A 6889-nucleotide genomic window follows, 5' to 3' on the forward strand; every position below is an offset into this window, starting at 1 on the left:
GTAGAAATAAAAATTAAGTTTACAGTCAAAATTTAAAAACAAAGATAAAATTAATCCGGACCGAAGACTTTTTCAAGGGTCACACTCAGGCAAGGATTCAAAATAGTCAGCAGTATGAAATTCATACACAATCCAGCATATTAACTTTAATTTCTAACTACTAATTTAAAGCAATTTCTGCTTAAAATGATTATTTAACATTTATATGCAACAAAAATTTGTATGACAAAATACAAAAGAACGCATTACTTGGAAAATAAGCTGCACAGCATTTTTATAAAATGTTTTATTATTAGATGTCCATACATGCATACATGATGGCGTAACATCAATACCATGACGGAACATGAGTTTGCACCCTGGTAAAACAGGTGGAAAGTATTTCTCTGAAGAATTCATTTCGCATATAAATTTCATAATTCCCAGGACAGAAGACGGGCTTCACTGAAAATATAACATGTATAAATAATCTTTTAATAATCAAATAAAATGAAATAGGATGAAAAATAAGTTATGATCAAGAGCTATTTACACATGCAATATGTTGAGCACTATAACTATAGTCTGTTCAAGGTCACAGTTTCTACCACATTACCGGTACCAGACAACCAATAATGAGGTAGAAAAAGCGATTTTGAACCGCCTATTGAAAAAATACACAGACTATAAACTTTTGAAAAGCAGTGCCAAAATATATTCCAATAATTACCATTAAATGGATAACAGATAATTTCTTTAACAATAATAGAACTTAAAATTGATAAATCATAGTTTAACAATATGCTATACTCTAGTTAAAATTGGAGAATGAAACAATGGATAACAACATTATAATTGTAAAATTTAAATATCGTAATGCATTTGCATCTAAATTTTACCTACACAACACGTTTATGAATTAACCGCGAAATTAGGAAACATTAACACCAAAAATCAAATTACAGAATTAGAAAATGCATTACATTTTTTTTTTTAATTTGCGAATTATTTTCTAAACGGGCTAAAAATTCTGAAGTTGAATTGTATATGTTAGAAATTTAAAAAGGAATTTCTGCATTTGCCATTCAAAGACATTATTAGATCATAAAACAGAATCAATTTGAAACACGGGTATTCGACAAGCTAATTAACAGCAAAGCTGCAATTTTATTTTAAAAAGAAGAAAATCAAAAATTGGACATCTTATATTAATAAATCATTGCAAATTAATCAGCGATGACTCGTAATTAAAATAGAAATATTACATCTTAGGCATTAATTTAAACAATACAATAAAAAAGTGAAAAAAAATTATACTTAAAAATTTTCCCGTTGATTAAAAAAAAGAATCAAATGAATGATTTTAGAAATACTACTACCATTAAGATTTAATCATTTCAATATGTTTCTATATCATAAAAAATGTTTTGATGCTTACCTAAAATATCAGTTATTTTAAATGGCAAGCCCAAAAACACCATGGTAGCATTCACCAGCAAACCCCCATTTTCTTGACTTCTAAAAAAAAAAAATTGAATATCTATAAATTATTGGACAAAGATCATTTACAAACAAGATCGTTTAGAATATAAGAAATGTCGGGAATTGCAAGAAAATGGCAGTCTTACATTGAATCTAACTTTTACATACTACTTAAGATGGAGATAAAGAGAACTTGTTCATGTATTCAAGAATTCATTTCTTATGGTCAAATACATTCAAAACACAAAAATTGCTATATCCGAAAATAAACTTATTTTAAATAATTCCAGTTCTTAGAGAAGAGCATTTTCGGATTATTCAGAAATTCATTATAATAGAATACAATCGAGGAATCAAATGTAACTGCATAACAACAAAAATTTTTAAACATTGCAACAGATAAGAACTTGTAATCATAAAACAGATAATATAAATTAACTAAAATACAAAAACATTAAATTTTTCTTTTATACAAAAACAACTTGGATTTTAAATAGGATAAGCAAATCCCGGGAATATAGCTATAGAAATCACATTTTTTTTTTTCTAAGTACAATTTACTTACGAACACAAATTAAAAACCCTGAAATAAAAAATTAGAGAAAACGAATCAAGGTTTTACCTTCTTTGCAAGCAATTCATAATAAATATTTAAACTGCACAAAAATAAATGTGTTAAAGGTAACTCGAAAAAAAATCTCAACTTACCATAATCCTAGCGATATGCTCTATCATGAGGTCCAAGGGCTTTTATATCAACTACTGTTTCGTTAAAGTTATACACAATTCTGTCCGTATTATTAATACGGACAGAAGATGAGCCCTGGTGATGCCCTTTTAAGGGATTTCCAATATGGGGGTTATTACGCACGGCAGTTAATTTCTGCTCGTATGTTTCTTATATTAGGAGGTAATCTAAGCCAGGCAGGTTTCGTCCCAAACCAACAGTTTCTTTCTTCTGGACAGTACTAGTAAAAAAAACAAATAAAAATAATTGAAAATTTTAAAAAAAGAAACCGACTATTCACTTTGTGTTATGAAATCTTGTATGCATATGTATCAAAATATAAATACGTCAAATTTCTTTAAAAAACAAAATATATTACTTAAAAAAATTTTAATATGATTTCTAAAAATTTCAAAATATTCCAGGTGTTTTAGTTAAGGTGTTTAAATTTACATTGTGTAATATTTATGTGGAACAAAACTACGTGCGATTTTGTCTATTTCTAACTAAATGCTAATTTTTTAGAAACACCTTTATGTATACTTACTGAATTTTCATAAAAATTATGTTTTTTGAATTAAAACCGATTTAAAAAGCTCGAAACATAAAATGCATACCCCATTTTCTTTTAATTATTAATTTCATTTAATTTCTTCAAAAATTAAGACACCTGGAATATTTGAAAGACATTTAAATCTAATTACAATATCATTTTGAGAAAAGTGAGTTAAAGAATTTTTTTTTTCCTCCTAACCCTTCAAATATTTATTTTATTGAACAATACCATTTTATAACACGATTCTAGTTGAGTATAAACATATAATTCGATGATGAAACTATAAAAATGAAATTCACGCATTTTCATCACTTTTTGCTTATTTCAAAGTCCACTGTCCCCTTAAAAATGTAAATAAAGTAGTACAATCTATTTTAACTCAATCACAATTACAAAGATATAAATCTCAATCGACATCATTTATATGTGCCTGAAGTGCCAATTTTTTTAAAAAAAACTACCATATATATGAATTAAATTACATTAATATTTTCAAATGCAAGTTATAATTTGTAATCATACTATAAAGATCATAACATAGATTACACAAGCTGAAATTTCAATTAGATAATAATGATAACAATTAGCAATTCATGCTTCAAACTTCAATATAACTTCTTATTCGCAATAGAGGCATTCTATAGAACTAAGTCAAGTACTAGAGATTCCTTCCTATGATTTTACAACTATTTAGAAAATATAATAAAAGAAATAAGATAAAATTGTATACTCTAAGTTAAAAGTCATGTATTCCAAGATCTATGATGTATATTGATATACATTGTTATAATATTTAAGATATCAATATTTTGAAATTTTGTTCATGATCAGAAAGCATAATACACTAAAATGATTATGAAACTTTATTCTTTTGATTAATTTACTGTATACTAAATGAAGCGCATCGATAAAGAAAAAAAATTCAACCTACATATATATCAGAGAATTGAACATGGGGAAATAGATTTTCAACGTACATGATGGAAGCAAAGCGTAATCAACAACAGAAAAGCAAAGCCAATTTGTTATTGAATGTTAAAAAGAACCGAATTTAGTTTCGATTTAATCAATAGTTAGAGGATCTTGTCAATGCAGAAGCCTACAGAATTATAATTAAATTCACACTGACGGAGAATAGTTAGTTTAAAGCGTAAGTAGGACATAATTTTCTGATTTACTTTTTTTTCCCAACGTCATATTAAACTTTTCCATCACAAAATGAAATACAATATATTTTACTGCGCAACTCATCCAATACGTCTACATTCACGCTGATGTGCGGTTGCGCAGTTTCCATATATAGAAAAAGGAAATATTCCAAATAGTTTGATGTTTTTATTGCCATTTGGTATATGAATGCGTCTTTAGAGATTGTTTAAAAAATGAAACACTGACGACTTACTGCAGTTTAACACTAGGCACATTATCTAGTAATCCAATGTAGGTAATAGAGTAACATGGAATTAAAAAAATAAAAACTATTAATCCAGAAATAATAGATATGAAAATTCACCTATATAAAATTTCCTGAATCTATATAATAAAATATACATTATCATTAGAGAGCGCTAATGCTGCTACAACTAAAACGCAAATGAACTTCACTAAATTGGAAAAATTATTAGAAATAAATATTAAGTTTACAGCTAAAGAATCAAAAAGAAAGATAAAATGAATCTGGCCTGAAGACTTTCTCAAGAGTCACCCTCAGGCAAGGATTCAAACCAGGGATTTTTTCTGCAAGGGTCCGACTTTCGTCCAACAAACTGACCCCTCGTGACCCGAAAATCCCAGGAAATTGAGGTCTTGGAGATAAAATTAGTATCATGAGATTAAAGACAATTATACAAAAACAAGTAAAATCATTTCCAAAAATTAATCCAAATAAGAACACAGCAAATCAAACAACAAAATACCATGAAAATAGAACCAAATACATTTAAACAAGAAAGCAAAACACTTACTCATTGAAAGTACAATTCCAAAAGACAGTGTGAAGCAAAAACACTTGTTAGGGCAATTGCACTTCGTTAAATAAAACTGAATTTAATTTTTCTGCGTTTAAACCTATATACGCCTACCACGTTTCGTCATAATGCATCGTCATCATAATTGAAGCGCCATCTGTTGAGCCATAACTCAAAGCCAACAAAACGGAGGAAGTCAGAAATCAGACAGTCCTTCTCTTATCAAAACCTCTATATTTCAAAAGTTTTTGGGAAATTCGTTAATCGTTAAGTTTTTAATGATATTGTTTGTTGCTAAAATATAAGAACTTTTATTATTACATATTTTTTAATTCTGTTAAATTGTGAAAAAATCAAATGTTTGAAAATTGTTTAGTGTAAATTAGAATGGTAGTTACTAAGCTTTATTATTTTGAAGTTAAAATAATAAAGTTTCTCTTTTATCAAAAATACATATTAAAGTTTTTCCATTATCAATTTCTATATTTAAATCCAAATAATTAGCTTTAAGTTGATTTTCGTTTGTTTGAGTCAAAACTAAATCTTTTGGGTAACAATTAATAACATCATTAGGATTATCCAAATTTAACAAAATTAAGTTATCAATATATCTTCAGCCTATTATTAAGTTATGCTTAATTATTTCTTTTTCATAATAATGTAAGATAATAATGTTATTCCTGCATCTGGTTGGAATTCAGCTGCATTTGAGCTTTTCCACTAAATGCATCCTTTAAAAATAAAATATTTTCCCTTTTGGATTTGATTTGAGGTTTCCGGATTGTTGAGGCAAAGAGATTTTTTTTTCAGGTACCAATAAATAAAACTATGCAAAGGTCTCAAAGAATTTCTCATAGCAAATGGTCCATCGCGCGCTTCACCAAGAGGCACTGTGGATGACTTTGTGCTTGGAGCATCCACGTACAAAAAATTACTTGCACAACGGTTTTGTTCTAAAAAATTTAAAAAAAAAATACGAGTTTGTAATAGCAAAAAATGTGTGCGGGTTGAGATTCGAACTCTTAACCTTAGGGTTCGTAACTGCGTAACAAAGCCACTAGACAAAAGTGTACACTCTTCTCCGGAAGTTGTTATCTGGCTTATGATGTTACCACCACAAATGTAAGACTTGTCCACTTGCTAATAAGGAACAAATTAAAAACGAATTTTCAAATTTGGATTTGTTCTGTAAAAACAAAAGTCTTATTTATTTATTAAATTGTACAGAATGTAATTTGAATTACATAGGTAAAACTAGTACTAAACTAAATAAACGAATAAATGGCCACAGATCTTCTATTAAAAACTTTATTAAAAATGAGTCTTTTGATTATGAGCTATTACATAATCTTTGAAACAATATATACAATATCTTTGAAAATTTTCTGCATAAGGAAAACAAAAGTAAAAGATTCAAGAGAGGAAAAGGTAGAGGAGGCAATTTTGATATAGTACCTGAAGAATTTCAAAATTTGTTTAATTTGGAACATAATAATGAAAATATTCTTAAATTTAAGAAATATTTATTCAGCTTTAGGAAAAATAAAATTAGATGGTTTATTAATAACAAATTTGAAGATTTAGAGTTTGAAAATTCATTCACTAAATTCATAATTCTGGATCTAATCAAATTCAAGCTTAATATAGAAAAAAACGATTTACTATTCAAAAATAAAAGTAATTTAAATAAAGAGTACTGTGTTGTGAGATTTTTGGATATTTGCTTCGAAACAAGTTACCTAAAATTGTGCACAACAGTAAAGAATTTTTTCCATTAAAGGATAATGCAATGACTTCAATAGCATTTAGTTATTCAGCAACTTTTAGAAAAATAATCTGTAATTATAATTACTATAGTAAAAATTTAAATAAGATAGATAAGACAGATTGTAATTGCAGCAAAGACAAAATTATAGAGTCTAGCTTTTTAAGAATTTTGATGGAAAGGGGAACAAAATTTAGATTGAGAGAAAGAGTAAACATTAAAAAAAAATTTAATTTTTATCGGACAAGATTTGGATATTTTTTATTTCCAAATTATCTAGGAAATACCATTGGCCTCCAGAAGGTTTCAGAGAATGGAAAGTAAGGATTTTAAAAGAAATTAAAACAAAATATAATACAGATAACATTAGAACTAAAGAACAAGGAATTTATTTCAACAAAACATTGAAAAAA

The 6889-nt window shown here is 27.3% G+C and overlaps 1 long non-coding RNA gene across 1 annotated transcript; it reads right to left on the reverse strand.

Annotated features, from left to right (window-relative positions):
- Window positions 1-327: 327 nt before the first annotated feature.
- LOC129969555 (uncharacterized) lies at window positions 328-4785 on the reverse strand. The gene is made up of 4 exons (XR_008784538.1): window positions 4709-4785; window positions 2170-2429; window positions 1418-1497; window positions 328-444 (listed from the first exon to the last, which is right to left on the reverse strand). It is a non-coding gene; the product is annotated as an uncharacterized LOC129969555 (long non-coding RNA).
- Window positions 4786-6889: the final 2104 nt, after the last annotated feature.

The sequence above is a fragment of the Argiope bruennichi genome, chromosome 5, assembly GCF_947563725.1.
Source record: "Argiope bruennichi chromosome 5, qqArgBrue1.1, whole genome shotgun sequence".
Lineage (NCBI taxonomy): Eukaryota > Metazoa > Arthropoda > Arachnida > Araneae > Araneidae > Argiope > Argiope bruennichi.